The sequence below is a fragment of the Gossypium hirsutum genome, chromosome A08 (genome assembly GCF_007990345.1).
Source record: "Gossypium hirsutum isolate 1008001.06 chromosome A08, Gossypium_hirsutum_v2.1, whole genome shotgun sequence".
Classification (NCBI taxonomy): Eukaryota; Viridiplantae; Streptophyta; class Magnoliopsida; order Malvales; family Malvaceae; genus Gossypium; species Gossypium hirsutum.
In genome coordinates this window covers 17,578,715-17,587,167 of record NC_053431.1, presented here as the reverse complement: position 1 = coordinate 17,587,167, position 8,453 = coordinate 17,578,715, and positions in this window count along the sequence as shown.

Sequence of the window (8,453 nt, the reverse complement as noted above, 5' to 3'; positions counted from 1 at the left end):
CCACTAATGCTTGATGACATGTTTGCAGAGTAGCTATTCTAGGCATTCATTAAGCTTGTTAAGCTCACTTACTCCCTTCTTAAACCATTGTAGATTAGTAGCATCTCAGTGTAAGCGGTGTGGTTTTGAGGGGTGATTCCAAGCAAGTCCATTTCAGTTATTTTGTAGGTGTTATTGTTTTGGTTATATTTTGGAAATAAGGCAATATGATAGACTATATTCTAGTTTTTACTATGATTTTTAAGTTGTTTACATGTTATTTTGCTTAGGACTTATAGAATTTCAGTTTGAATTATTATTTTCTTGCTCGATCATAATTATGATGTTTTGGAATGTTACTTCGGATATTTTAGTGACCATTTGATGAAGTGAATGATACATGATGATTAGACATTAGTTGGTATGAATTATATGCTTGTAATTGTTGTATTTTTGATGTCTTGAGTAGAGGTATCGATATTCGGATTTTAATATCGATACCTCCATGATTTTTGATAGTGTAAAAATTCAGTAACGTAATTTGAAGAATTCAGTAATGTAATTTGGTATCAATACCTTATCACGAGTATCGATACTCAGAGCAAAATTATCGATACTTCTTAAAAGGTACCGATAATTTTTGTGACTTTGGCTTTTAAACATGAAACAGTAGCAACTTTGGTATCAATTTTCCAAGTGGTATTGATACCACTTAAGGGAAATATCAATATCTATGTTCCAGTATCGATACCTACATGACTTGTTTTGAAATTTTGGTAAATGAACCCTATGCATGTTTAATTATTATTATAAGACTATTTGATGTATATTTAGCATGTAATGATGATAATACAAAAGAGGTTTCTTCTAGAATGAGCTTTTGTTTGTTGTGTATGACATGAGACGGTGGTGTGGCATCTTGATATTTAGGCTCGGCGACCAGGCTAGGTATAGGGTGTTACATTTTTATATATATTTGAATAAAGTTTATTTCTATTTTTTATCACATTAATTGTATTTATTTTAAAAGATTGTATTAGGGCCATAGATGGAACACATATAAAACCATGCATTCAGCCTTCTCGACAAATATCTTATATTAAAAGGAAAGGTGAATTAACATATAGTATTATGGTAGCTTGTGACTTCAACATGTGCTTCATTTTTCATTTCTTGGTTGGGAAGGAACAACACATGATCATAGAATTTTTTCCAAGTTGATGTGGAAGCCCAAGATTGAATTTTTAATAGGCCAAATAATCAATTTGAAGTTTTTGACTCTTTCTTGCATCCTAAGTAAACTCTTGCAATAGTAGCTTCTAGATCAAATTTCTTGTATTCAAATCTAAAAATTTCCAACAAGAATTAGATGATAAATCAATAGACAATAAATAATTAAAAAACTAAAGCAAAGAAGAAAGAAGGTGAATGGTGTTGATGACAAATAGTTGGATAGATAGCCTAGCCTTCTTTTGTGAACTTGCACCAACAAAGATCTATATTGGCCTTTAATCAATCCTCCTAATTGAATTGAATTAGGCAAGCTGAAATTATGATGAACTTCCTCCACTATCTTGAAGAATTTGAAAACTAGTCTTGTAAGAAAATCTCCTTTGGAGTATTTTATTAATAAAAATCAAGCGAAATACATACTATAGTGGTTGGTCATACTTTGCTATTTATAAACATGTCTAGATCCTACTTGAACCCTAAGTAATTGCTAAACCTCTTAAGACTTAGTCAAACTCTTCTTAATCTAAATATTAAAAAATTATAAATAAATAAATCCAAAAAATACATAAAGCTTAATAAATACATTATTAGCCTTATATCTAATCGAAATTAAGCCTTAGAATTGACCCTAATATGATTTAAAAGCTAAACAAAGTCTAAAACTAATCATTCTTGCAATAAACATGTCCAAAATTTTCTGCTTCTGTTGTCTTCACTAAAATGATCATATCTTGAGTTCTTGTAGATGAAATGAGGTGATTCAAATTTAGGGATGGAAAAACCCAAACTACTCGATGGATTCTGAATTGATCCGCCCCGAATGGAGCAGAGTTTTTCTTTTGAAAGTTGGATGCAAGGCAAGCGAGGTGGATTTTTGGTTTTTGATAGTGAGTATAGAGCAATTATGGTAATTTTTTGCCCTACATCAATTAGCTCTACTATATGAAATTACCATTTTATCCTTGTAAATATCCATAAATTTTATGTTTAAATGTTTTTTTGAAGAGTATGTTTAAATATTTACTTGACTTTAAAAAGACTGAAACTATTAGAGGTAAGTAGAAAAAATTAATGGACGTGATATTGCACGTTGCATGAAAACATGAATAATAAGCCTTTCTGTCTTAAATGGCAATCCACATAAGCGGCATATTCATGAAGTAAAAGTGCCTGTAATTGTTCTATATGAGTATAGAAATGACGTTCTTTGCCATTCAACTGAGTTGATTTGCGATATCATCTACTAATTGATCTATAAGCTAGAGTAATGTATCCACCAATCATGGAAAACTAATCAAATCCCTTTTTCCTTCCACTTATAATCATTAAGCCATTTAATCACTCAAATCTAATAGTGATAAAATTTTTCATCCTTTACAATTTAGTCCTTTTAAATTAACTATCTAAATAGTAAATTTTCTTAACAAAACTTTAATACAACCTTAATAACACACTGTAAATATTTATAAAATATTTACAGCTCGGTTTATAGAAATGAGGTCCCAATACCTCCTTTTCTAAAACCACTTAACCTTAAGGTTATACCACTTGAACATATTTTTTCTTCCATTTAACCAAAAATCATTAAATAAAATTTTATTATCACATCATATATTATTTGTAAATATTAATAATAACATTAACAGACTCACACGTCAGATTTGTGGCCTCGAAACCACTATTCCGACACTACTAAAAATTGTGTTGTTACAAACTAAGTATTCAATAATACAATGTCTAACTAACATATTCTTATCTCTAATTTTGGTGGATGATCCCGTGATTCCTTCATTAGTTTATACATTAACCCTGCCCATCAAATGGGTCAATTCCTTTCCTTCACAAGGCAGTTAAACTCGCCCATGAAAGTTTTTCATTTTTACTTTGGCAGAATGCCAGAGCTACTACTCTAATTCCGGAGTTCTACTCCAATAGTAATCATGGCTTATCAATCCTACTCAAATAAGGCTGTCAAGGAACTGAGCTATGACTAGTTCTACTTTTGTGAAGGTTACACCCTAATGGGTAACATTTGGCAGGAAATCCTACCTTGAGAATCTTAAAGGATTCTTCCTCCTCTCAATGCCAATAGGTGTCCTACCTACATTAATGGATTTGAATAGTTCCTTACCCTTCATTAATTTTTTCTATGATTCCCCACACTCTCTCTTAGTTATAAATAACCAGAATGCCAAGGGGAAATTGTTGGGAAATGTGTCCATATTGTAGTAAACATGTAATTGATTTCTTTATATTTGAATGATGAATAAATAAATAAAGTTAATTTCACATTTCATTATTATGCTTTTTTTTTGTCTTTCATGTTTTTCATGTATAGCGAAATTGTGACAAACAAATATTAGCTCATTAATTGCCTAAAGTTCAAACTGATGATAAGTGGCACAATAAGAAAGTTTACATTGTGAAAAATACAACTTACTTCAGTAAATTATCTAAATGAGTCTGTAATCCTATAGAATAATCAAAGTGAGCATTTGAGTCAAATACTTAAAAGGATTATTATGTTGTCTACAATTCTAATTAGGGAGATAGCTAGTCTTGACTATTGGAGGTAGAGACATGGATGTATTCATTGAAAGAATGATACATTGGACTGGACTCAAGATGAATTAATTCTAAATCCGTTTGTAAACTAATTCAGTTGTGACGTTCATGGTGTGATTTACCTAAATCCTGAGTTTCTCATTGACCATGTGTATTTAACTCATGTGCTTTGATATAAGTAGAGGCTTATGCTCCAAAGATGATCGAACTCATAGTTGGTATGTTGGGTACATGACTTGTGTATGGCATGGCTTTACTAGTGTAACACCCCTTACCCGTATCCAATGCTAGAACAAGGTACGAGGCGTTACCGGACTTAAACTTAAACAAACATTCAAAATCAAGACATGAATTTCCACTAAAATTTAAAACTTTTCAAAAATATTCATATTGTCCCTTAAACGAGCCCACGAGGCCCAAAACATACATTACGAGTGGTTCGGGACTAATCCAAGAACTTTAGAAAATTTCACAATACTTAGAAATTTTTTTCACCAAAACAAGGGTCACATGCCCGTGTGGCTTGGGACACACCCGTGTGGGTAGACTATGTGGTCACACATGCTTGTGTCCCTAACTCGTGTAACTCTCTATTTATGATGTCATCAACAAATTGCAGTCACACGGGCAAGTTACATGCCTAAGTCTCAAGGCCGTGTCCTTCATACGGCTAAGACACACGGTCGTATCTCATACCCGTGTACTCGATACTGAGCATTCTGTTTTGCAACAATTTAGGTGAAGTGGACACACGGCTGGATCACACGCCCATGGGGTTGACCATATGTCACACACGGCCGAGACACACGCCCGTGTGTCTACCCGTGTGGACAAAAAAAGGCTATTTACCAAGCCATTTCGCCACGTGTGGACCAAAAAAAGGCTATTTACCAAGCCATTTTGCCACCCTTACTTGTACATATCTACACAACATCACATGGCACAAATTCAATCATGTAAGATCAACCAAACCATTCAAAATTATGAACATCACATACCAATACCATATCAAAATTTATCATACACAACATTTATCATGCCATAAATCATTCATGTCAATTTCACCTTCATTAGGCTTCATTTAACTACTTTCTAGTTATCAAATTATACTCAAATTCTTTATCTCATCAATAGGTCGCATTACTAAACATTTCACATTCATGCCATAAATCACATTTGCAAACAATTCACATTCACCATGCATACCATGCTCATATCACCAAAGGCATTGACATATATATAAATATACTTAGGCTTACAACCATGTTGCCAATATAAGCCAACTTACATGGCCAAATAGCAAAACAAACCTTTGACGATTACAAACCATTACATTCGCTAAAATCATAATGACACATATGACCAATACATGCCATAAACTTAAAATACTTGAATTCAATAATGCCAAAAATTGATACCTTGATAGTGTGATAGGATCTCCGGTGATCTCCAACTCAAACTAGTTTAATAACTTTATAAGATAAGGGAAAGGAAAATGAGGTTAAGCTATATAGCTTAGTAAGTCCGTATGAAAATAATAAGCAACTCTTATTAGGTATTTTATCAAGTTCAACAATTTAAACACAAAATAATACCAATTACTATAAATCTCATAGTTATAATTTTATTCAATCACGATGTTTACTCTATTAACTTATAAGCAATAATTTAACATATCTTGGCATTAGTCTAACAATCGAAATCTCTCTTTCATAACATATCACAGCATTTAACAAGTCATTTCAAACCTCATAGTAAACATGCACATTAAATATGAGTATTCACATTTCAAGTATATATTTTAACATTTTTCAATTGTTCCAAGTTCATATCTTATCATACTTCCATAATCATTTTAATTGACAATAATACCAATATTTCCTTTTTCTCATATCCGATAGATTGCAACTTAGGTGAATAAAACACGCTATATCATAACTCAATTTGGCCCGAAAGCCAATCACATGGTCTTCAACCAAATTTATCATGAATTTCATACATCACAAGCATAGGCCAATAATCACAAGGTTCGCAAAATCATTCTCGTGGACATCATGAACTCACAATTTCATAAAGCCAATGCCTATAAACTTTACGCACATACCTGTACCAATTCATAATACTTACATGCTATTTCTCTTCTTTGACATACTAGTTAAATTACCCATTGAACCACTTGTAATACTAAAGGATACTCGGGAGTCCCGTACACTCGATACCATGCCAATGTCATTCCCAGATATGGTCTTACATGTAATCTTGTATCAATGCCAATAGCCTAGCTATGGTCGTACACGAAATCTCATATCGATGCCATATCCCAAATATTACACGAAGTCTCATATAGATGCCATATCCCAAATATGGTCTTACACATAGTCTTAGTAACCGTAATGTCATTACATTTGTATCCTATCTATTCCTAAGGTTCAACTAGGATTTCACTCTTGTTGAACTTTTTTGAACACGCTCAATGATCATTCATAATTCATACAATAATAAAACATTTGAAACATAATTAAAAACAATGCATTATTTGCATACGAATTTAACTCGACATAAAAATGGCAAAAAGGACCTAACCGTCAAATACTAGTTTTCCCTTGTTCTAGGTCCGAACCTCATTTTTCTTGATCTATAATATAAACATTTAACTTATTTAATCATTATACTATTCAAATTAGCCCAAAATCACATTATAGAAAAAATTATATTTTTGCCCCTAAAGTTTAACATTTTTACATTTTAGTCCCTAGGCTCGTAAAATGATTTTCATCGAATTTATTCATTACCCAAGCCTAGCAAAATATTTATTGTACTCATACCAGCCCACATTTTTCATTAAATCACACTTTTACTGTAACAACCCGATTTAGGGCCTAGTTAGAATAGTGGTCTCGGGATCATAAATCCAGTGTCAAATAAATTATTTTAATATTATTTTGGAGTCATTGCATGTTTATATTAGTGTATGAAAAATTTGGTGAGTTAATTTTGACTTTTGTGAGCCCAATAACGGAAAAAGACTAAATCGCATAAGTGCAAAAGTCCTTAATTAATAGCTAGAAGTGTCAAATAGTTAGAGTTTATAAATTGAGGGTCTTTAAAGGGCAATTATACCCTATAGAGATAGCTTGGCCTGCCATAGGAGACAAATTGAAGAGAAAGTCAAAATTAGGTAAGTTTTAGTCACTAATTTTGACTAGTTTTGATATTAAAATAAAACAAAGGCCACATCCTCTTTATTCTTCTTCTTCACTGGTTTTTACCAGCCTATGAGGGTTTTGAAGCTTGAAATTTTCAGCAACTTATCATCTCTAGAAGTAAGTGATTTTCATACCCTTTATTAAAGATTTTTACATTTTTGAGACCCTTGAAGCATAAGCTTTCAAATGAGGGGACTATTTTGCAAATGGTTGAAGGTATAGGGTCTTGCCATGAGAAAATATAGGGTGTTTTCTGAAATTTTATGGAAGAATATGAAGCTTAGTGGTGCGATAAACAACTTTTGTGAAAGGATTTTCATGAAAATACCTAAAAAGGACTAGTTTGCATAAGTTGTAAAATAGATGATAATGTGTAATATAGTGGGAATTTGGAGTTTCTATAAGAGTAAAAAGGGTTCGGCTAGGCTTAAGATGCGAAGAAATTCGATAAAAATTGAATTTCGAACCTAGGGGTAAAATGATCATTTTGTCAAAGTCTAGGGGCAAATTGGTCATTTTTCCAAAGTATGAATTATTGGATGCTTAGATCGATAAAGTGACTAAAAAAGTGCATTTTGTTATTATAGATTAAGCCGAATCTGAACCTAGATCAGGGGAAAACCAAGCAATTAGACTAAACTGACTAGTTGCCTACTTTTTGTAATCCAAGTAAGTTGTATATAAATAATGCAACTACAATGTTAATGTATGTGTTGAATTGTACTTGAAATTTAATATAGCTTGATGGTAATAAAGATAGTAGTGTTCCCTTTTGAACCTAGGAAACAAATCGCATATCCATGCCATGACATATAGGTTACTGTTGGCTAGTGTAAGACATGTCTAGGACATGCATCGGCCACATTATGAGAGCCAGTGTAAGACCATGTCTGGGACGTGTCATCGGTATTGAGACGAGTGCTAGTGTAAGACATGTCTGGGACATGCATCGGCCTCGAGATGTAAGCTAGTGTAAGACAAGTCTGGGACATCCATCGGCTACAAGATGTGTCAGTGTAAGACCATGTCTAGGACATGGGATCGGCATAGATATGCTAGAGCTTGTGTAAGACCATGCCTGGGATATGGCATCAGCACTTTACCCACGTTTGAGGCTTAATGAATATCCGGTAGTGTTCCGACTGGTTCAACGGTGAAAGTTATGAACTTAGGCTATTGAGGAAAGTATAACTGTGTTGTGAGTGGTATAGGTACCTAATTGTTATGTATAAAATGTGAGCTCAACGTATTTGCTATGTGATTTGTATGGATAGTGATGAGTAAGTTATGCTTATGCCCTCTTTTGTATCATGAGCTTGTTGATAATTGGTAACGTTGTTGTATATTTATTTTATATGCAACTTACTAAGCTATATGCTTACTCCCTTTTCATTCTATTTTCTTATAGTGCCGCTTACCTAGCTCAAGGATCATCGGAAGTCTGAGATATCGATCACACTATCAATCGAA